The following is a 24,826-nucleotide window of genomic DNA, read 5'->3' as shown; positions in this document are numbered from 1 at the left end:
TATTCTTTTTTTTCTTTTTGATCCCCTTCACTCTTGTAGCATTTTATTGAAAAAAAAAAAAGAGTAGAAAATTTGAGTGTGCATCAATTTTAGTAAAGTGTTGAATTACGTATTTGTTTCAGTTAAGAAGCCATCTTCTTGATGACAAGGATCACAGCAAACAGAAAGCACAGGCTTCTTGAGAATGCCCAAGTAATTAGCCCCCAACTAAAATAAATAAATTTATTTAAAAAAAAAAAAAAAGAAAGAAAGATTGGGTGGGTTCCCTATCTCCTTATTACACTTGTAGAGTTGCAGGGAAAGGGGCTTATGCCCAACTTGACAATGAAAGTGATTTCCTCTGGCATCATCTGAAAAAGTTAGTTTGGTATCATATTGGAATGACTACATCCTACAGGATTTTTACAGCCTGTTTTTCTATATTTATCTCTCAGTAGGATTTCATCTCAGCCCATGTTCATCATTCTAAGCTTTCTGTGAGAAACATCTCATCTCCTGGACCATCCTGGAGAAAACGCCAGTTCCGAAGCAACATGCAACTTCTCAAGCTTAAGAAAAAAAGAGGCCTCCAAGGGCAGCATCTTTCTATTTTACAAAACTCCTCTCCCTGCGACTTCACTTTCACTTTCCCCTTTCATGCACTGGAGAAGGAAATGGCAACCCACTCCAGTATTCCTGCCTGGAGAATCCTAGGGACGGCGGAGCCTGGTGGGCTGCTGTCTATGGGGTCTCACAGAGTCAGACACGACTGAAGCGACTTAGCAGCAACAGCAGCCTCTCCCTGCCAAACATTTGGTTTTGCATCCACCGAAGGAAGCAGCCATGCTTAGAAAGAGAGTGAGAAACCCAAGTTTCAATAAAGGCATTGTCAGATACCCTGCTTTCAAAATGTTGCTTTAAATGAGAAACACTTCTTGCACTTTTATGTGAATAATGGGAATATCTTTCCTTTTTGCCCCATTCTATTTCTTTACAATAAAAAGAAAGCATTTTTTGTTTGTTTGTTTCTATTAAAAACCACATTCTCTTCCATCTGACTCATCTGGCTTTTTCAAATTATTGGTCCTGACAGTTGGCACTTTGTTCCCATCATCCCTGGAGGATCCAGAGGGGTCAGCTCTCCCAGCATTTCATGATTTGTGACAACCCCAAGTGGTGATTTCCCATTAACCTCTGATTGCCTCTCCCCGCCAAAGGCAGGCACTTCTGTCCCACAAGGTGAACCTACAGACGTCACAGCATGCAATCAACCTTTGCCTCACTTTCCTAGGTTGATTTTATGAGCGTGGGAAGTCACGCTGTCAACCAGTCAGCCAACTGCCTGAATGATGGCAGGTGTCCTGCCTGGCACAGAGCTCCCCTGATGTGGATGTGGGGAATATGCTAATATTCAGGGTGGTGATGGGAGCCCCAGGCTCGGTGACATCTCATTTGAGAGGCCTCAGTGCACTTTTAATGAGATGGAGCTATTGTCCTGCTGGCCTCCAACAGGAGATTCAGAGGAGAACCACAATGGGGATCAAGGGATGGCAGAGGAGGACCTCCAAGCAAAGGGTCCAGGGCCTGGGTAGTATTTTGCCCGGGGGGGAAGAAAAGCTGGAACTAGAGGAGGTCTTGAGGCCAGGATGGTAGTGGGGCTATTATGTTGTCGACATGGCCAGGTGTTCAACATTCTGTGTGAGAAGAAAAGCAGAAGGAGAGAACGAATTTAGACTAGGATGGGGAAATTCTGTTTGCAATTTCCAATAGTAAGGGCTGTTAAATACTAACATTGATAACAGGAATACATTTTGTGTTTTAAAATTCAGATTTTCTCAGTTGAGAGTTTTAAAAGCAAATTTGTCTGGATGCAGGGAGTAGACAGGGGTCCTTTGAGTCCCCTTCAGTTAGCCATGTGCAAAACAGAATTTGGGCCTTCACCACTGCCCCTTATGACTGATGTTTCTTTGAGTGGGAAGGAAGTCCAAAAGGGAGAGGATATATGTATATGTATGGCTGATTCATTTTGCTACACAGTAGATACTATGAAGAAGGCTAAGCACTGAAGAATTGATTCTTTTGAACCATGGTGCTGGAGAAGACTCTTGAGAATCAGTTGGACAGGAAGGAAATCAAACCAGTCAATCCTAAAAAAATTAACACTGAATATTCATTGGAAGGACTGAGGCTGAAGTTGAAGCTCCAATACTTTGGCCACATGATGTGAAGAGTCAACTCATTGGAAAAGACTCTGATACTGGGAAAGATTGAGGGTGGGAGGAGAAGCGGGTGACCGAGTGAGATGAGATGGCTAGATGGCATCGCTGACTCAGTGGACATGAGTTTGAGCAAACTCTGGGAGATAGTGAAAGACAGGGGAGCTTGGTGTGCTGAAGTCTACGGGGTCACAGAGTCGGACATGACTTAGCAACGGAACAATGAACAACACCAAACATACTAACAACATTGTAAAGCAACTATATTCCAATTAAAAATTTCAAAAAAATGATAGCATTTGATGTTGCCATGCAGGATTCCCTAAACCTTGCTTTAATAACTTATTTAGCTGAGATGGGACTTGTCTTTGTGGCCAAGTGACAGATCAAGACCTTGGATGACGGGCATCCTGATGTCAGCTCTGCTGTTAATCAACTCTCAGACTTCAACAAGCGCTGAACCTCAATTTTCGTAACTGTCACATGAGGATGATTGCTGTGTTGTCCCTTGGAGGACTGCTTGGAGAGACATATTATAAAAGGAATGAAAAGCACAGTGAACCCAAGTATGTAGTAATTAGACTGTTCAGACCTCGGGGCTACTCCCAAACAGTAAAATACCTGGCTTCCTTAGTATTATTCTAATGAGCTCCTCCTACCCAGCCTCTGTGTAAGAAAAAAGAAGGGTCAGCAGGACAGAGAACTCAAGATCAAAGTGATGCCAGTGTCCAGGCTGCTGTTTCCTTCTTGTCTCTCCCAGATCTGCAGCCCAACATTGGGTACAACAAGGAGGCCTAGACCAGTGCAAAGCAAACACATCAGGTGTTGTAACCAGGGCTGTGTCTCCACAGACATTTCAACTGGAAACACTCCACCATGAAATTCTCAAATATCAGAACTAGAGAAGTCTACTGACCTAGGTACTTGTTACAGGTATGTTTTAAATAAATATGAAATTGACAAATAAATATAAGTGTTTTGTGTATGTGTGTTATTTGCTCAGTCGTGTCTGACTCTTTGCAACCCCATGGACTGTAGCCCGCCAGGCTCCTCTATCCATGGGATTTTCCAGGCAAGAACACTGGAATGATACGTGTTTTAGCATAGTCATAAAGTGATGGAAATTTTTACCCCTAGAGCAAATTCAGGCTGAAGACATATTCAGTTACCAGGTAAGAAAATAAAACTTGTCCATCCAGAATTCTAGCTACAGAGAAAAGAGCCTTTGAAAATGAAGGGAAATTAAAGTACCTTTTCAGCCAAAAGATGAGAGACTTTGTCCCAAGCAGACCTAAGTTTTTCCCAAGAAGTGGAATGCACCCTTACCTTTTTAGGTTTGTCATGGGTTGGAACATCGCTTCTGTTCATTATGTGGTCTGTGCTACTGCTGTCAGAATCAGAACTCGGAACTGGGCAGTCTTTATGCAACTCTCGAATGTTAGAGGCAAAAAGACCAACTAAGTATATTTTATCAAATACTCTTATTTTCCGAACAGGAAATAGAAGGTTAGAGAAATAGAGACAAACTAAAAATAATACAATTAGGAGGAGGGCAACACTGGAATTAGCCCCAATTAGCCCCTCAGGGAAAATGTTGTGGTCACTAAGTCATACGATTTGCTCCATTTGAAAGGCCACAAACTGATCTCCAGTGAGGTAAATAGGATTCATAGTTATATTGTATTTGGCCCACAAAGTCAATTTTTTAGATTCAAAATTAATTACCTTGAAAATTTAGAAGGCATTGTCAGGTGAGCTCATACACCTATCTGAGCACAATCAGCCAGAGTTTCATGTTTTCTGTCCCCTTTAGATGTGACATGTACACTCTAGTTTGCCAGAGTCACCCCACTCCATAATGTCACCATGGCATGAGGTCACAGGCAATTCAGAATGAATCATCATACGTGTACAGTTGCTTATATTAACCATTCATTTCATTCATCCATCTTATTTTCATGGGCTATGGGAACATTTGATTTTGCAATCCCTTCTGTTCCATATGCTGTTTCTCTTTTCCTAAATAGTAATCATGATAATTTTGCAAAGAACTAACAAACAAGAAACTTAATGTCTGCCTGAGTGGATGACACACTTTTTTTTTTTAACTTTTGTTTCTTGATTGATTGATTGGCTGATTGATTTTTGGCTGTACTGGGTCACTGTTGCTGCTCACAGACTTTCTCTAGTGGAGATGAGTGAGGAGCTATTCTTCATTGCGGTGCATGGGCTTCTTCTCACTGCAGTGACTTTTCTAGTTGCGGAGCATGGGCTCTAGGCCCAGGGGCTTCAGAAGTTGCAGCACACAGGCTCAGTAGTTGCAGCTCGAGGACTCTAGAGCTCAATCTCAGTAGCTGTGGCATATGGGCTTAGTCGTTCCAAGGCATGGGGAATCCTCCCAGATCAGGGATCGAACCTATGTCCCCTGTACGGGCAGGTGAATTTTTATCCACTCTGCCACCAGGGAAGTTCACATGGCACACTCTTGATCCTATAGTGATTATGTATTCAGAGAACACAAGGCATGTGCATTCACATAAGCTAGTACAGGAGGCCTGTTTATTATATCCACTTGTACATAAGACTTTAAATATTGATAAAGTCCTACTTGTATCACAATATTCTGAAGGAGAATGATGACCGTTTTGCCATTTTTTTCAATTTCCACTGGGTAAGATGTAGCCTCCCCTAGTCTTTTCTACTGGGCTCCCATGTAACTTCTCAGGAGGATGGGGCAGGGGAAGAATCTAGTTTTATATTTATATTAAAAAGATAAGCTAGACCCATATGTCCACACAACAACCTGTATATGAATTTCATAGTAGTATTATTCATAATAACCCCACAGTAGAAATAATCTAAATTTGAATGATCTGATGAGTGGATAGTTACAATATTTTACATCTATACAATAAAATATTATTATTTGCTAATTTAAAGAAAATGAAGTACTGATACATACTACAACAGAAATGAACCTTGAAAATGGTATGGTGAGTGAAAGAAGCCATTCCAAAGTATAACATCATATAATTCATTTATATGAAGTGTTTAGAATAGGTAAAATCTATAGAGACAGAAAGTAGATTAGTGTTGCCCACGACTAGCGACTCTGGGGGGAAGCGGGAATGACTACTAGTGGGGATGAGATTTCTTTTTGGAGGAGATAAAAATGTCCCCAAACTGATTGTGGTGATGGTTGCACAAGTCTGTGAATATACTAAAATGTTTGAATAGGATGTTATAAATGGGTGGAAATTACAGTATGTGAATTACAGCTCAGTAAAGCTCTTATTTAAAGAAAATTAAAAACAGAATAATTCTTTTGTAATTGGAAAGGGAAACTAATATTTTGAAAGGATCTGCTACAGGCCAGGCAGACTCAGCCTCTGTGTTTGTGTGTGTGTGTATGTGTGTGTGTGTGCGTGTGTGTGTGATTTTATTCAAGCCTCACAGCAACCTGCCAATTGTTTTCATTTTGACCATTTCATAGATGAGCAAATAAAGGCTCTCAGAGATTAGGCCTCCTTAACTAGTTACTCACTAAGCTGATATATGAACCCACATCAGTCATGCAGCCATTTCCTCCTCTCAAAGACATGAAACTAAATAGAAACGATTTCCCTTGGCTGTTTCTTACTGCTGCAAGTTGACTACTTAATTATAAACAGGAGAGCAGCTTTTCTTTTCTTAAAAGCTAACCTGCAATATGCCAGTCTTTCTAAAGACAAATGGGGCCTTTTTCTCTCAAGGTAACGTGTCCTTTTCTAAATTCAGAGCTAGACCTGCCTAAACCACTTCTCAGTCGGCTGTCTGTTGACATTTTCTCACTTACCCAATAGTCTCCTTGAACTTACCTCAGCTTTCTTCCTCATTAAATATTAGAGCTAAAAGCACTGCCTAACGTACCTTTCACCTTATCCCTGAATACATAAAACAACATCTAGATAGCACTGAACTTGTTTATGACGTCCTCATTCTATTGCATGCGTGTCTCTCATTATCACCATCAAAGGACACTTACATGTGAATTCATGTGGACAAACTCCTCAAGTAAGCATTCAGAACGCATGCACCTATATCCAACCCCACACACTTCACGAGGTTATGTTAAAGCATAAATCACCTGGGAGAGGGCAGTAAGGTGCGGTGAGGGGAGGACAGACTCAAATAGAATTCACACACCTTGCCTTAATGAGGATCAGCCTGAGCTGTATAAGAAGGGGCAGCCAGCAGAGATGCCAATCATCTCTAAGCCACAGGCTCAGCACTGACTCATATCACAAGCCATTAGCGTTTCAACTGGGCTCCAGTCCTTACCTCTACTGAAGCAGAAGTCTTCACCACTGAGTGACCTCACTGGGTCATCAGGATCACTGCAGATTCTCAGTTTGGCCCCTTAGAGCCTCAGTTCCCTGATCTGACAGCCAGATCTTTCTTTCTTCTTTCAAACAGGACCAGTATGTTTCCTCCTGTTTGTCAATATTTAACTACCCTGTCAAATTACATTACATCACCTGCACTAAATCCCACTCCAGTGATAGCTAGAGGGTGTGGCTGCTCTATTCAATTCAACTCAACTAACATTGTATCTACTACTGTGGGCAGGAATCCCTTAGAAGAAATGGAGTAGCCATTGTAGTCAAGGAGAAAGTCCAAAATGTAGTTCTTGGATGCAATCTCAAAAACGACAGAATGATCTCTGTTCATTTCCAAGGCAAACCATTCAATATAATGGTAATCCAAGTCTATACCCCGACCAGTAACACTGAAGAAGCTGAAGTTGAACGGTTCTATGAAGACCTACAAGACCTTCTAGAACTAACACCCCAAAAAGATGTCCTTTTCATTATAGGGGAGTACAATGCAAAAGGAGGAAGTCAAGAAACAACTGAAGTAACAGGCAAATTTGGCCTTGGAGTACAGAATGAAGCAGGGCAAAGGCTAATAGAGTTTGGCCAAGAGAACACACTGGTCACAGCAAACACCCTCTTCCAACAACACAAGAGAAGACTCTACACATAGACATCACCAGATAGATGGTCAATACCGAAATCAGACTGATTATATTCTTTGCAGTCGAAGATGGAGAAGCTCTATACAGTCAGCAAATCAAGACCGGGAGCTGACTCAGATCATGAACTTCTTATTGCCAAATTCAGACTTAAATTGAAGAAAATGGAGAAACCACTAGACCATTCAGGTATGACCTAAATCAAATCCCTTTTGACTATACAGTGGAAGTGAGAAATCGATTTAAGGGACTAGATCTGATAGACAGAGTGCCTGATGAACTATGGACGGAGGTTCGTGACATTGTACAGGAGACAGAGGTCAAGACCATTCCCAAGAAAAAGAAACGCAAAAGAGCAAAATGTCTGTCTGAGGAGGCCTTACAAACAGCTGTGAAAAGAAGAGAAGTGAAAAGCAAAGGAGAAAAGGAAAGATATGCCCATTTGAAGGCAGAGTTCCAAAGAATAGCAAGGAGAGATAAGAAAGCCTTCCTCAGCAATCAATGCAAAGAAATAGAGGAAAACAACAGAATGGGAAAGACTAGAGATCTCTTCAAGAAAATTAGAGATACCAAGGGAACATTTCACGCAAAGATGGACTCAATAAAGGACAGAAATGGTATGGACCTAACAGAAGCAGAAGATATGAAGAAAAGGTGGCAAGAATACACAGAAGAACTGTACAAAAAAGATCTTCATGACTCAGATAATCACGATGGTGTGATCACTCATCTAGAGCCAGATATCCTGGAATGTGAAGTCAAGTGGGCCCTAGGAAGCATCACTACGAACAAAGCTAGTGGAGGTGATGGAATTCCAGTTGAGCTATATCAAATCCTGAAAGATGATGGTGTGAAAGTGCTGCACTCAATATGTCAACAAATTTGGAAAACTCAGCAGTGGCCACAGGACTGGAAAAGGTCAGTTTTCATTCCAATCCCAAAGAAAGGCAATGCAAAAGAATGTTCAAACTACCGCACAATTGCACTCATCTCACACACTAGTAAAGTAATGCTCAAAATTCTCCAAGCTGGGCGTCAGCAATACGTGAACCGTGAACTTCCAGATGTTCAAGCTAGTTTTAGAAAAGGCAGAGGAACCAGAGATCAAATTGCCAACTTCTGCTGGATCATCAAAAAAGCAAAAGAGTTCCAGAAAAACATCTATTTCTGCTTTACTGATTATTCCAAAGCCATTGACTGTGTGGATCACAATAAACTGTGGAAAATTCTGAAGAGATGGGAATACCAGACCATCTGACCTGCCTCTTGAGAAACATGTATGCAGGTCAGGAAGCAAGTTAGAACTGGACATGGAACAACAGACTGGTTCCAAATAGGAAAAGGAGTACGTCAAGGCTGTATATTGTCAGCCTGCTTATTTAACTTATATGCAGAGTACATCATGAGAAATGCTGGGCTGGAAGAATCAAGATTGCCAGGAGAAATATCAATAACCTCAGATATGCAGATGACATCACCCTTATGGCAGAAAGTGAAGAAGAACTAAAGAGGCTCTTGATGAAAGTGAAAGAGGAGAGTGAAAAAGTTGGCTTAAAGCTCAACATTCAGAAAACTAAGATCATGGCATCTTAGATCATGGTCCCATCACTTCATGGGAAATAACAATAATGTATCATTAACTGTGACCAACATAACATACTTATGTAAGATGCTAATAACAGAGGAAACTAGATACAGAGTATATAGGACATTACTTTGCCAACAAAAGTCCATCTAGTCAAGGCTACTGTTTTTCCTGTAGTCACGTATGGATGTGAGAGTTGGACTTAAAGAAAGCTTAGCACCGAAGAATTGATGCTTTTGAACTGTGGTGTTGGAGAAGACTCTTGAGAGTCCCTTGGCCTTCAAGGAGATCCAACCAGTCCATCCCAAAGGAGATCAGTCCTGGGTGTTCATTGGAAGGACTGATGTTGAAGCTGAAACTCCAATACTTTGGCCACCGGATGCGAAGAGCTGACTCATTGGAAAAGACCCTGATGCTGGGAAAGATTGAGGGCAGGAGGAGAAGGGGACAACGGAGGATGAGATGAGATGTTTGGATGGCATCACCAACTCAATGAACATGAATTTGGGTCAACTTCAGGAGCTGGTGGTAGATAGGGAGGCCTGGTGTGCTGTGGTTCATGGGGTCACAAAGAGTTAGACATGACTGAGCAACTGAACTGTACTGAACTTTTATCAAGTGCCTTCCGTGAATTCATTTCTTTCAGCATGCATTGAGCATCTACTGAATTTGCAATGGAGATACAGAAATGAAAGATCTCATCCTTGGGCAGTCAAGACAATGTGTTATGTGTTAGGATGCCAGACCACACAGGTTAGGGGAGTTTCCCATTACAGGTGGCTGCTGAGAGATGACATGAATGGCACCAGAGAATATTCCAAAGATGGGGACACTCAGAATTAAATCCTTAATGGGCTAAGCTAGATCCAGAAAAACACAGGAGAATAAATGCATGGCCTCTATCCTCAAGGAGCTGAAACTCAACACAGTCTACAGAATAGCAGGATTACATACATAAGAACCACAGGCAAAGTATTGAGAGAGGGCAGTCATTTCTCATTTTTTCTTGATGAGTTGGATTATCAGCTATTTCTCTTTTTTCATTGAATTTTATTTGGCATATAACATGTGTATATTAAGGTGTACAACATGTTAATTTGATACATTTATGTTGTAATGATTTTCCATTGTAGTGATGCTTAGCACTTCTATCACAGCACATAGTTACCATTTATTTTTGGTGGTTGTAAGCATTAAAATCTAGTCCTCTTAGCAAGTTTGATGATTATAGTACAATATTCTTTCCTATATTCACTTGAGTGTGCATTAGATCTCTAGGACATATTTGTCTCTCATTGTATGTTTGTAGTTTTAAACAACATCTGTTCTCTCCAGCTATTTCTAAGATTGAATATTTGAACACAGATGTCTCAACAGGGAAAACTGACTGAAGCCTATTGGTCCCTTAGTGTTACAAATATGGGTGACTCCTCAGATCTTTCAAATAGCAGATAAACCTAAAGAGTAAAGGAGATTACCTGGGACCTATTTTCAAGACCAGGGAAAAAAGAGTTTGCATAACAGAGTACCATTCTTCCTTGATCAAAGGAATTAATCTGGGACAACATGGCTTGGCCACAGGTAAACAGGGATCTGCCAAATATCCTTCTAACCTCTTCATGACTATTACAAAGCAAAAATACAAAGATTCTGACACTTAATGAACAGATGATGACTCTTTTAGACAGGGGCTAAAAGATAGACAGGGGCTTCCCTGGTGATTCAGTGGTGAAAAATCTATCTGCCAATGCAGGAGATAAGTGTTCCATCCCTGATCCAGCAAGATCCCACATGCTGTGAAGCAACTAAGCCCATGCACCACAATTATTGAGCCTGTGCTCTAGAGCCCAGGAGTCACAACTACTGAGCCCATGTGTCACAGCTACTGAAGCCTGTGTGCCCGAGGGCCCATGCAACAAGAGAAGCCACTACAATGAGAAGCCTGGGCACTGCAACCACAGAGTAGCCCCCACTCGCCACAGCTAGAGAAAGCCCAAGCCACAACAAAGACCCAGCTCAGCCAAAAATAAATTAATTAATTTAAAATAACAATATAGACAGATTTACAGAGCCACTGGGCAATATTAAACTGTGGTCTTTCATCCCATCTGTGATCAGGAAGGCTCAAAAGCTACTCACTTTAGGATTTTTTTCAAAGTTTGAGTTTACCACCAAGCACAGCCCTCACATATGCCCACATAATCTTTTTTCTACCAAAACTGACTTCAGTTTCATGCTGCAGAGAACAAAGCTCCCCATTTACGTGTGAACATTCAAAGGACCCCACCATTGGGAGCCTAAGAGACTGCCACATAAAGTGTTGGGATATTTGAATTGCAAACCGCAGCCTGGGGATCTCAACACATCTAATCTGGGACATGTTCCAAGCTCAAGAGCATCTCTGCATGGAAGCATGTCTCACAGTCAGTTTCTCAGGCCATTTCCCAGCTCCACACATCCACTTCCCCAACTGTTTCTAAAGCGAACGTTTATAGTCTGTTTCCATATTTTACCATAAGGTATTTAAGGTTTTGACAAATACTAACTGACATTGTCACCATTCCAGTGGAAACTGGTGACCTGGAAATAATGCTGATGACTTGGTTGTGGCCAAAGACATTTTTTAATCGGTCAGTAATGTTCAGCAGAATCCTGCCCCAAATGCCTCTTTCATATCCTGGAAACACAGTTTAATTTCAGTCTTTAATAAATCCACAGTGCATGTTAAATCATCACAAAATGAAGCTTTATCACACTCAAGCTTGCTCTTTTTTAAAAAAAAAAACAAGACATTTTCCGAATCTCTTTTCTTAATAACACATAACACATTTGGCATGGGGAATACCATACATTATTAATGGAACAATTGTTACTTCTAATTGCCCAGTGCCTAGGGACTTCTGGATCCAATTAGAGTGGATTTGTGCCATTTATCTTGTAATCCCACTAGAAGGACATGGTACTATATGACCTTTGTTTGTTTTTAAAGGCAATTTTAGTAAATGATAGCAAGGTGAGGGACACTTTTCAAATAATACAATTAATATCAGAGGTGGTGAGATAACTATCATCCCATGGAAAATAATAAGCAAGTGCAACTGACATATCCAGATGTCAATTATGAAGAATTTCTGTTTTCAAAAGACATGCATGCATCCTCAATCATGTCCAAATCTTTGCAACTCCATAGACTGTAGCCTGCCAGGCTCCTCTGTCCATGTTATTTTCTGGGCAAGAATACTGAAGTGGGTTGCCATTTCCTACTCCAGGGGGTCTTCCCCACCCATGGATCAAATTTGCGTCTCTTGTGTCTCCTGTATTGGTAGGCAGATTCTTTACCACTGTGCCATCTGGGAAGCTTCTTTCAAAATACAGAATATTTTAAATATACCCTGCTTATCTCTTGTGTACTCAGCTTTACAAAATAGAAAAAAAAGGGTTTGTGGTTTTTTGTTTGTTTGCTTGTTTTTAATAAGTCATCTTAAAGAAAATTTCCAAAACAAAACAAACTGCCCAAAAGCCAATTAAATAGTCTTCTTTTTCAGAAAGGAAGTGGTATTACGTACTCATCATGAATACAAAGAACTTGAAGCCTCCGTCAATATTATGATATTATGTGAATCTGGGCAAGGCACTTCATCCCTGAGATGAGGTTGCTAGGCCTGCCCATCTCTTATGAGGAGTAATTAAGGATAAGTGATGATTATTGAAAGCACACAGCACTCCTGTGTGGCAGGGAATTCTGGGCCTTTTAAAACAGTCACTGAGAGCATAAGACATGTTCAAGGTCACAGAGTCCTTCTTAGGTTGCTATTAACTGTCCCAGTTTGCCCAGGACTGGGGGCAGGACTCCCAACAAGCATGACGTTGAGTGCTAACACCAGCAAAGTCTGGGGTAGTCTATGGGTTGGCCACTGAATTTCCTATTACTTGGCTCATGTTAGAACTCTGTGCTGGGAACTGACTTTATAGTTGTCAGCTACAAATTGGCACTTGCCAAGAGCACTTGCCAGCGACTGAACAACAATAGCAAGGGCATCTGTCATCTGCTTGTGATGCTGCAGCTGCTGACCTTTAACACCCCCTGAAGGGAATTCAGGGTGGAGAGTGAGGCACTCTGTGCTCCAGGGAAACTGCTGAACAGGTCTTTACATAGTTAGATATTTTTAGGAACTGATTTCATGATCCTAATCCTTGTATGGCCTCATATCTAGAAAAGCACTAAATCCCTTCATGGTGACATCAGTTCCTCATGTCATGACTAACATAAGACCTTTTGCAAGTAAGCGCTTGACTGTATTGAACTCCCCCTTCACCAAAATCTTATTATTGACCTACCCTCACTGCCTTTTTGGAGCAGTCTCTCAGAGTTATCTGAAGTGCTATCTCCCAGGCTGCAGTCCTCATTTTGCCCCAAATAAAACTTAACTCACAACTTTCACATTGTGCATTTTTTTAGTCAACATAGTAGATGATCAATATTTATATATTTTTGAGCCAACAAATTTTGATTCTTCAGAATTCACTTGGCTTTTTGAAATAAATATTTAGAGCCAGCCACCCCCCACAATGGATTTTCAAGGTGGGTGAAAAGTTTGATGTAAAAAATGAGAAGTATTCATCAGTTATAGAGTTTTCTTTTTTGAGAGGTTCAGAAAGTAAATAATTTTTTTTTTTTTTTAATCCAGAAGGACTGCTGCTCAAAGTGCATCCATGGGATTAGCAATATTGGTATCACCAGAACTTGTTAGAAATGGACAAACCTATCCCACCCTAGACCTGCATCAGAATCTGCATTTCTGGAAGATTGCTGGGTGTCTGAAGCCATGACAGTTTGAGAAGCACTATTTTAGAATTTGTTTAAGCCTGGGGTAAAGAGGGAACAAACCTCCATAAAATCATTTGATAGAGTTATAAAAATAAAAACATTCCTGCAAGTCAAAGCTTTTTGACCAAGGAAATGAAAGACATTATTGTAATTTATGTTGCTGTGCCTTGTGAATTCTAGTTTCATAGTCGAGGAGGCTATAAAATGTAATTCAAGTCTAAATGAGAAAAAGCAAGTTTCTGACATATGTGGAGAAGTCTATTTTGGAGTGGGAGATTTGAGGGGCCAATAAACACACGTGTGGGTCAATTTGGTATTTGGACGTACTAGTCTGAGACTAAGCAAGTTCCAAAGGGGTATGTACATGATTTCCTTTTGTAAAATGATCTGGGGAGCTGTCAGCATAGGGACTGTACCAGATAATAAAGGGATAAAGGATTTTATAGATGACGCATTCCAGGCCTAGAGGGCAGCACAAACACCCTTTGGCAAAAGGAAAGGAAAGCAAAACCAGAAAGGGTGATAAGCAAAAAGTAACTAAAAGTTTCCTAAATCTGTGTCTCTGTTTTGTAAGTAAGTTCATTTGTATCATTTCTTTTTAGATTCCACATAAAAGGGAGGTCATATGATATTTCTCCTTCTCTATCTGACTTATCTCACTCCGTATGATGCTCTCTAGGTCCATCCATGTTGCCGGGGGGAAGGGATAGTTAAGGAATTTGGGAAGGTCATGTACATACTGCTATGTTTAAAATGGATAACCAACAAAAAGTGATTTCATAGCACATGGAACTCTGCTCAATGTTATGTGCCAGCCTGGATGGGAGGGGGTTTGGGGGAGAATGGATACATGCATATGTATGGCTGAGTCCCTTTACTGTTCACCTGAAACTATCACAACATTGTTATTTGGCTATACTCCAATACCAAACGCTTTTGGTGTTAAAAAAAATGTTTCTTTTTTAAAAAGTAACTAAAAGTGAAATCTAAATGGATGAGCATAACATGGTAAATTGAAATAATATAAAGATTTAAAGGCTTTGCTTCCTAAAACAGAAGGTACATATTGTAACAGCAAATACAATAGGAGTCTGAATCCAAAATTCTAAATATTTCAAATGGGAGAGCTAGGAGACTGAGTACAAAGTTTTATTTGTGTGTGTATGCACGGACATTTATGGACAGGAAACATATAGCCTTCATTTTGCCCATGGGGCATAAATTTACAGGAAGTGATTAGGCATATGGACACAAAGAAGACACTAAGATTCCTTGAAGTGAATGAAGAAAGGACAAATGAAGAAAATTTAAGTGGTTTTCAATGAAAAAAAAGTCTCCTAACTAAACCAAGTGTCAAAAAGGCAATAAAAACACAAAGTACAAGTTATTTAGATATAAGCACAACAATCAAGAATATTTCCCTCTTATCAAAACTGGGATGCAGCTGAATGCAAAGAAAATATATAGCTTTAAATAGTTTTATTTTTTAATCGAATATAATTAAATTCAGTTCAGTTCAGTCGCTCAGTCGTGTCCGACTCTTTGCGACCCCATGAATCGCAGCACTCCAGGCCTCCCTGTCCATCACCAACTCCCGGAGTTTACCCAAACCCATGTCCATCAAGTCGGTGATGCCATCCAACCATCTCATCCTCTGTCGTCCCCTTCTTCTCCTGCCCCCAATCCTTCCCAGCATTAGGGTCTTTTCCAGTGAGTCAACTCTTTGCATGAGGTAGCCAAAGTATTGGAGTTTCAGCTTCAACATCAGTCCTTCCAATGAACACCCAGGATTGATCTCCTTTAGGATGGACTGGTTGGATCTCCTTGCAGTCCAAGGGACTCTCAAGAGTCTTCTCCAACACCACAGTTCAAAAGCATCATTCTTCAGCGCTCAGCTTTCTTCACCGTCCAACTCTCACATCCATACATGACCACTGGAAAAACCATAACCTTGAGTAGATGGACCTTTGTTGGCAAAGTAATGTCTCTGCTTTTAAATATGCTATCTAGGTTGGTCCTAACGTTCCTTCCAAGGAGTAAGCGTCTTTTAATTTCATGGCTGCAATCACCATCAGCAGTGATTTTGGAGCCCCCAAAAATAAAGTCTGACACTGTTTCCACTGTTTCCCCATCTATTTCCCATGAAGTGATGGGACCAGATGTCATGATCTTAGTTGTCTGAATGTTGAGCTTTAAGCCAACTTTTTCACTCTCCTCTTTCACTTTCATCAAGAGGCTCTTAAAATCTCAAAATTCCTAAAGGAATTAAGGGACCTAATGAAATAAAATAAACTTAAAAAAGGATAGAAAAAACATGAAATAAATTGGCTAATAATAAACTTATACATTAGCTGATTCAACAAACATTTATTGAATAGTGCCTAGGAGTTGTCTTTGTTGTTGTTTGCTTTTTCCTACTTTTCTAGACTCAGTGAATATAGCAGTGAAAGAAAACCATTACCAAATAGATGAACAAAAAATAATGGATGAATAATTGATGTAGATATTCCACCTTCAGTGAGAAGGGGCATAACTCCCTATTCTCTAAGTACAATATGGAAAGGAGGTGGGGGAATAGTAACTTTACTGTAGAGAAATCAGAAAAACATTAATCATCCAGGTGATCAAGATAAACATCAACTGTGATATATTCTCTTCATAGTATGTACCTTTGATATGATGTGATGACAACGGCACTTTATTACTCTAGGCTTCTTCCTCAAGCCCCATAACCCCAGTGTAATCATGAAAGAAAAATCAGACATGTTTCGAGAGAAGAGCATCCTACAAATTGCCTGACCAGTACTTTTCAAAACTGCCAAGGTTATGAAAAACAAGGAACCACTGAGACACTGTGGTAGCTAAGAAGAGCCTGAAGAGACAGGGCAACCAAATGTCAGTGTGGTATCCTGGATAGGATCTTGGAACAGAAAAAGAACAGTAAATAAAACTAAGGAAATTCAAGGGATTCCCTGGCGGTCCAGTGGTTAAGACAGTGTTTTTACTGCTGGGGACACAGGTTCAATTCCTAGTTGAGAAACTAAGACCCTGCAAGCCATGTGGAGGAGTCAAAAAAGAAAAAAAAAAAAAAAACAAAAAACTAAGGAAATTCAAATAAAGTAGGATGATAGTAAGTTAATAATAATAATAATAATGTATCATTAATTGTGACCAACATAGCATACTTATGTAAGATGCTAATAACAGAGGAAACTAGATACAGAGTATATGGGACATTACTTTGCAAACAAAGGTCTGTCTAGTCAAGGCTATAGTTTTTCCAGTAATCATGTATGGATGTGAGAGTTGGACTGTAAAGAAAGCTGAGCACCAAAGAATTGATGCTTTTGAACTGTGGTGTTGGAGAAGACTCTTGAGAGTCCCTTGGACTGCAAGGAGATCCAACCAGTCCATCCTAAAGGAGATCAGTCCTGAGTGTTCATTGGAAGGACTGACATTGAAACTGAAACTCCAATACTTTGGCCACCTAATGCAAACAGCTGACTCATTTGAAAAGACCCTGATTGCTGGGAAAGATCGCAGGCAGGAGGAGAAGGGGACAACAGAGGATGAGATGGTTGGATGGCATCACCAACTCAATGGACATGGGTTCGGGCAGACTCCGGGAGTTGGTGATGGACAGGGAGTCCTGCTGTGCTGCGGTTCATGGGGTCACAAAGAGTCGGACATGACTGAGTGACTGAACTGAACTGATATGGGAATTATCTGCCCTATCTGGTCATGCTTTTCTGTAAACTTAAAAATGTTCTAGCAAAGTCTATTTGAAATTTTAAAAATAAATGGATGCGTTCAGATAGTGATGTGCTGTGTGCTGTGCTTAGTCGCTCATTTGTGTTTGACTCTTTGCAACCCCATGGACTGTAGCCCTGTCAGGCTTCCCTGTCCATGGGGATTCTCCAGGCAAGAATACTGGAGTGAGATGCCGTTTCCTCCTCCAGGGGATCTTCCCAACCCAGAGATCAAGCCCATGTCTCACGCATTGCAGGTGGATTCTTTACTATTTGAGCCACCAGGAAAGAAAAGTTACAAAGAATGTGAGATAGGATAACCTAACAGGATGTCCTGGGATGGGAGGATGGCTGGGAAGGGTGATCAGCAAAATTTCCTCTGCGGCATTTGAGCTGAGACTCCCATAATGAAGGAGGGAAAGCTCAGGGAAAAATGTGAGGGTAGATGTTCCAGAGACAGGGACAACATCAAAACAAAATAAAAAAGCAAAGGAGCAATTAAATTGAAAGCTAGTTATTCAGGAAGACAAAATAAGCAACTCTCTGGCATTCTGATTAAGGAAAAAAGATAAAAGTATACAATGCAAAGACTAAGAAATAAGATGTTGATGTATACTGAGAAATGAAAAGATTATGTGCAATTCACTGACGTTGCATTGGGAACTGAGTATTTTTTAAGTAAAATACAGATGACTAAACGTAATAAGGCTGAAGAAAATAGAATAAATAAAAATTTTTTAAATACTGCTACAGATCTACTGTTTAAAAGTAAGCAAATAAACAGTCCATGGAATTCTCCAGGCAAGAATAGCAGAGTGGGTAGCCATTTCCTCCTCCAAGGGATTTCCCCGACTCAAGGATGAAACCCACGTCTCCTGCGTTACAGTCAGATTCTTTACCATCTGAGCCACCAGGGAAGCCCTGTAAAGTTTTAAGCAATAGACAATTCATATATAATTCAAATTATGTCAGAGAAAAGAAGACACTTTTTATAATTAACTTTGTTAAGCCAGTATATCTTAACACTGAAGCCTGATAAACCTGGCATAGACAAAGAAATTCCAATTTTATTTAAAAATTTAAATGTATTAAATAGAATGTTAGTAAATTGTTTTCAGCCTTATAATAAACTATGACCTAGTTTATTTTAGTTATATAAGGATGAACCAGCATTTCAATCCATTGAATTTATATTAACAAATCAAAACAAAAATATATAATTATATCATTAGATGCTGAAATCACTTACAACACTTTTGCAAGAATCTTGACTTTAAGTAAAAGAAACACCACTGGAAGCTTCGTAAGCATGAGAAACTGTTTACTAGAAACCAAAACAAACCATCTTCATATTAAACTCATAAATATCTCCCTCATTGCTATACTTTTCAACATCACTTTAGAGCAGCTAGCAGATGTAATAAGATGTGAAAATGAAATATATATATATAAATATTGGGAAATACTATATAAAAACAATAATTATTCATTAAATTGTGCATATAGATATATAGACGTTCAAGACACACAGCACAATCTTTTCAAAAGTTCAGAGACTGAACTTTTTTAGGCAACTGAGGCATAAGATAAATATAAACAAACAGTAATGCTATTTATACTACACAGTAACAAGAAAGAAAATAAAAATCTCGAAACTTTATTTTTCTGCTTTTGAGAGAGAGAAATATCTGGCTACATAAAGTTTTGCTGCATCATGGAAATAGTTTTATTTTTAGGGGTCCATAAATTCAGGTATCCAATTCTGCTGAGATGACCAAGTACCAATGAGACATAAAAGAAACTAGTACTGCATTTGACAGAAACTCAGAATATTGAAATAATAATTCCCCAGAAGGCAAACATCAACAGAACTCAGCAATTCTGCCAAGCTAATTGGTCCTACTGCCCATGTTTCCTATGTTTAAACTGGCTGATTCTAGTTGTCTTCAGGTGTATAATCTATTTCCAGCATAGAATTAATTACTGTGTGTTGATGAGACATGTTAACCACCTCCCACTACCACCTCTGGCCTTTCAGCTTGAAGAGGAGAGAGAAAGCCATTTCCAAGGTACACAGCTTTGAAGGCCTGAAGGCTGTCTCTTTGATGTGGCCTTTTGGTTTCACTGACTCATCCTCAGAGAAAACATGCTGAAGTTGTTGCGAAGATCATCTGAGATCTCTGAAGTGGTCAGCAATAATACGTCTCTTTACAGTGCCTGCCTGCATCAACCCAGAAGCAGAGAGAACCAGGGTAACCTGCTTAAGTGAATTGTGCTTTCCATAGCAGAATAAGGTTTGTATTTTGTACATAAAGGAGAGGATTCTTTTTATTTTACTTTTTAGCAATTATACTTAAACCTCAAAAGTAAAGATTTCTTCCTATTACCAATATCAAACAGGGAGATGGAGAGTGGAAGTGATGCTAATAAAGAAGAAAGTGAGAGGTGAGAAAAAAATGTCCTTTATCATGAAAGCAAGAACAAGGAGTAAGTTTTCCATGCAAATGAGAAGAATCAAATCTATTTATGTGAAAATAAAAATTAAGAAAGCACAACCCAAGAACCCAAGAGTTGTTAGTGAGTATAACTTTTGAGTAAAATTGTCCATATAAGAGAGGGTCCTATTGAGAAGAAATAAATATGTTTCCCTCTGAAACATACACATTTTACCAAACACTTGAACCAGATAAATATCCAAGTCATGGACTCTATCACTACATCATTCTTTAACCTTAGCAAGTTAAGTTGAAAAATGACCTTTCTATAAGTGCCTAATGTTGCCCACAGCAAGAGCTCATTAAACTGTGAAGAGGAAATATCACCATTTACAGTCGAACTGTGCAGCTAATACTACTGCATTATCTGTATCATGCAACAAGTTTAGCATCATTATAGTTTCATGAGATACAATAAAAATTGTTTATTAATTATTCATATTTTGTTTCTAGTATACAGGACCTAAAAAAATATATACAAGAGAAACAGAAGTGTTGTTACCCTAAACATTTAGTTTTGTCAACAGAAGACTCAGTTGAGCTTCAAAACATTGGATTTCAGACCTCATAACAGCACTGATCACTTGAGTGCTTTGAGAGTTCCACCCTGCCCTTCCCACAGGCTGCTCAGATGTTCCCATTGCCTGTTGTCACTATTAAGCCATGGATACACATACCATCAAGATTACCATCCTGTGTACAAAGTCAGCTCCAAACGCAATTCTGTCAGGTAGGATATTAAGGCCAATCTTTTAACCACCAAACTGGCCCTGCTACATACCTGCCCATGAAAGTGGTATGTTAATTTCACTAATATCTAACTCCCCTGACAGCTCAGTAGCAAATGGTAAGTATTTTATTCATCAGGATAGTCTCAGAACCTGGAGCAGTGTTTGGAACATGCATGCATGCATGCATACTCAGTTGTGTCTGACTCTTTGTGACCCCATGGACTGTAGCCCACCAGGCTCCTCCGTCAATGGGATTCTCCAGGCAAGAATACTGGAGTGGGTTCCCATTTCTTCCTGCAGGGGGATCTTCCTGACTCAGAGATTGAACCTACATCTCCTATAGCTCCTGCATGGACAGGCAGAGTCTTTACCACTGAGCCACCTGGCAAGCCCTACCTGGCACATAGAAGACAATAAATACTTATGTTGAACAGAGCCTATAAGAATCTTTGAACTTTGTGTATCTGTAAAATGAGGATATTAGAATTTCTTTAACTACTTCTGCATTGTTTCTTCTTTTACCACCATACTAAACATTGTTGGGATTAATACTTTACTGTTGTGATTTTTCCATATTTTGAGTTCTCAAAAGGAGAATTAATGGGCCAAAGAATCAGAACATTTTTAAGATTCTTGCCAAATGACGTACATGAACAATGTCATAAGTAAACAAGAAAAAATAAAATTTACCACTTGTCATGAAGATTAGCTATTAAAGGTTTTTAAAAGAGTGGATAACTTGAGGGAAGAATGAAATGCTAATAATATTTTGTTGTAATTTGAATGGAATTAATTTTTGTAAATTGAACATTTTTTTCTGTTTAGTTATAGTTTCTTTTTTTTTGGTCCATCAGCTGAAGAATTACTCCCCATTCTGAGTACGGGAGTCTTTCCCAGATACTTCATTAAACTTTGGCATCATAACTTTTTCGACAGTTTGGTTTCTTTGATATTCCTTCTCAAAAGTACAAGAGCCTTGAAAGCTGAATTTTAGGTGATCTTAATACTTCTATTGCCAAGGATCTCTTTACTCAATGGACTTATATGATAGACCAGGGCCCCTAAGATTATTTACATGTGTGTTGATAAATACCTTTGGAGGTTTTCATTCTGGCAGAATTAGTAAGTTATTTGGTAGAGTCAGGCCAGTTTTATGAGCCATAAATGATAGTTGAAATAAGTCACAGGGACCAGCCCACACAAAGAAACCCTATACCTACCAAAGTTTCAGTGCTAATACAATTGACAACTGTCACCAAATCCTGTTATCTGTCTGGATAGAAAAGTGCTCAGCAACACACTGATAGCCCAGAATGTAGAGAATTGAATTAAGGCCAACAAAAACCTTTGAGTGAATGGCAGATTCAAGATTATAGTGGAGTGATAAAACCTTCCCAAGTCCTGATCAAATTTCTCTGTAAGTGCTTTGGGACTACTGGTCTATCTAACTTCTTTATGTTCCTACAGCTCAAGTATTTTTGGTTTTGGGAATAGACCCATTCAGGAATGTGTAGACAATCTAGGCAATTTGCAACAGGGCCCAAGGTGGAATCTGGTTTGTAAAGCTCAGAGGTTGGTATTATTGTATAAATGTTCATATGCGAATTCCAAAACAAGGCATTCTCATTGTTCTAGATATTCATTGCTTAAATGCTTGGAATGAAAGTAAGAGCCCAAGAATACTTATAAAAATATTTTAGATTTGAAAGGTCAAACATTCTTAATGATAACCCAAGGTGTGCACGGTGAGCTAAACATTTACTTCTTCTTTCATTTCTATTTGGCTGAGTGATGCTTAATAAGAAGAGAAAGAGTATTTTCAAAATGTTCCTTTTCAGGAATCATTAATATATAAAGAGCTAAATGTCAACCACAGAAAAGTCAACAACCACACTCTATAAAAAATTCATTTCAAGGGGAGCTTTGTCTCCCACTGGAGACCATAGCTGAGTGGAGGAGAGAAGATAAAGTACAGTGGTTAAGAACAGAGACTGGAGATGGACAGCCTTAGTCTAATACCAGCTCAGCCTTTATTAGCTGTACAATTTGGGATGTGTTGCTAAATTCTATATTCCTCAATTTCCTCATCTGCAAAATGGGGTTGATAATAACATTATCAACTTCCTAGTGTTGTGATGATGAAGTGAGTTAAACATGTAAGATCACTCTGAACAGTGTCCAGCACATAACACCAAGTATTCTCCATATGAGATTATTAACATCTTGTGAATAGTATATAAGTGTCCTCTTTAGAACCAACATCACCAGGGTACATAGCAGGTGATTCATAAATAATTGCTGAATAAAAGGATGACTATAAAGACTTTTCTACTAGGATTTCTTGAAGGACAGCATTTCCTTGTGTCTTCAAAGTATGACAGCGCAACATGGGACTGACAATACAGGTACCTTTCAGAAACAGTTCCAGGGTGCAGGGTGCAGGTACCTGAATGCAGCAACAGAATGAATAATGAGAGAGTGATGAACAGTATTAGATAAAAGACAAGTAAGAGTCTTAATGCAAATCCAAATGGTTAATTAATGCAAGTACAATTTTCTTGGCATAGCCCGGGCCTGCCTTTATATTCTTTACTGATAAAGCCATGACTATTACACCATCTGGAATGGGTCAAGATGAAGTGGAGATTCTGATCTCATCCCTAATTATTTCTTCATTCAAGTGGGGGTTGGAGAGTGAGTAGGAAAGTTTCAGGGAAGGATGTTTCAAATGACATAGATTCACTAATAAAATGCTCAGGAGCTGATGTAGGCCTATTTAATCTCCAGGACATCTGAAACAACACAATGTCGGCAACGACTTCTTATCCTGGAAAATCCTAGAGTCGTTTTTAACTTTTTTTTTTAATCCATGTACTTAGCAGTCACATCATTCACCACTAAAATGCAACTCTTATTTTTGGAGTTAGAAAGAGCAATGTGTTTCCTAGGAACCGCAAGATAATAGGATGGCTAGACACACAGCTCACATCATTCAAAATGGAGACAGACTGGCTTTACCAAGGTGGAACATAGCCAGCCTCTACAGTGTTTCTTATGATCTGGGTGTGGCATCACCATTTTTACCCTAGACACAACGGGGTAAAAGAGTGGGCAAGGAAGTGAGTGAGATAATGAATGTATGATTGAATGAATACATACAATGAAGTTAGAGAAGGTACTGACCTACAGAAGATTTTAGATGAAAGAGTCAGGGCTTTTCGCATCTATCACATCTTGTCAAGAATGGATTTAATTTTAGATATCAGCTTGTGGTTGGTGGCTACTATATTGGATGGTGAAGGCTAGGTGAATCCCCTTGACATCTCTATTCTTCTCTGTCTCCTTCACAATGTTTTTCTTTTTTTTTTAAATCTGCTACTTACCTATTGGGATGCCTCACTGGCTCCTAGTTTTGTGATTCTGTATACCGTCTACAACTGTTTTGGGGATACCAGACACCCTACATTGCCAAAATCTAACCCTTTGTCTTCTCCAGTAAAACAGCTACTCATCATTAATTTGTTACTTTGGTCACTGGCACTATCCTCCACTTAGATTCCCAAGCAGGGAACCTTTCTCTCTTCCTAACCCCATCCAATCGGTTATCAATTCTTCCTACACTGATATTTCCCTTCCAAAAAACATTTCTTAAAATCCATTCCCTACATCCCAACTACCACTGTACACTCTAAATTATCAATTCTTTCTTGTATTTTAACCAATATTCTAGCTCGGGGATTCTCGCTTATGGCTGCATGTTAGAATCACATCGGGAATTGAAAACATGAGCAGGGCTTGGATCCATTCCAAGAGATGTGGTTTTCTTCAGGATGGGGCAGGGCCTAAGCACTGCTGGATGAAGCACAAGCTGGAATCAAGATTGCTGGGAGAAATATCAATAATCTCAGATATGCACATGACACCACCCTTAGGGCAGAAAGTGAAGAAGAACTAAAGAGCCTCTTGATGAAAGTGAAAGAGGAGAGTGAAAACATTGGCTTAAAGCTCAACATTCAGAAAACTAAGATCATGGCATCCGGTCCCATCACGTCATGGCAAATCGATGGGGAAATAGTGGAAACAGTGGCTGACTTTATTTTGGGGGGCTCCATTTCCAGTAGTCATGTATGGATGTGAGAGTTAGACTGTAAAGAAAGCTGAGTGCTGAAGAATTGATGGTTTTGAACTTGGTGTTGGAGAAGACTCTTGAGAGTCCCTTGGCCTGCAAG

General features: G+C 39.5%; 1 protein-coding gene and 1 long non-coding RNA gene across 2 annotated transcripts in view; both read right to left on the bottom strand.

The window, feature by feature from the left end:
- The window catches only part of NCKAP5 (NCK associated protein 5), a 1,233,002-nt gene that overhangs the window by 849,074 nt on the left and 359,102 nt on the right, over positions 1 to 24,826 (bottom strand). The window lies entirely within an intron of this gene.
- LOC145541976 (uncharacterized) lies at positions 13,650 to 18,404 on the bottom strand. The gene is made up of 2 exons (XR_014079482.1): positions 17,484 to 18,404; positions 13,650 to 15,162 (listed from the first exon to the last, which is right to left on the bottom strand). It is a non-coding gene; the product is annotated as an uncharacterized LOC145541976 (long non-coding RNA).

Source organism: Giraffa tippelskirchi, chromosome 3 (assembly GCF_054371585.1).
Source record: "Giraffa tippelskirchi isolate mGirTip1 chromosome 3, T2T-mGirTip1v1.2.pri, whole genome shotgun sequence".
Classification (NCBI taxonomy): Eukaryota; Metazoa; Chordata; class Mammalia; order Artiodactyla; family Giraffidae; genus Giraffa; species Giraffa tippelskirchi.
The sequence above is the reverse complement of the archived record's forward strand: the minus strand, read 5'-3'. Positions and strand labels throughout refer to the sequence as shown.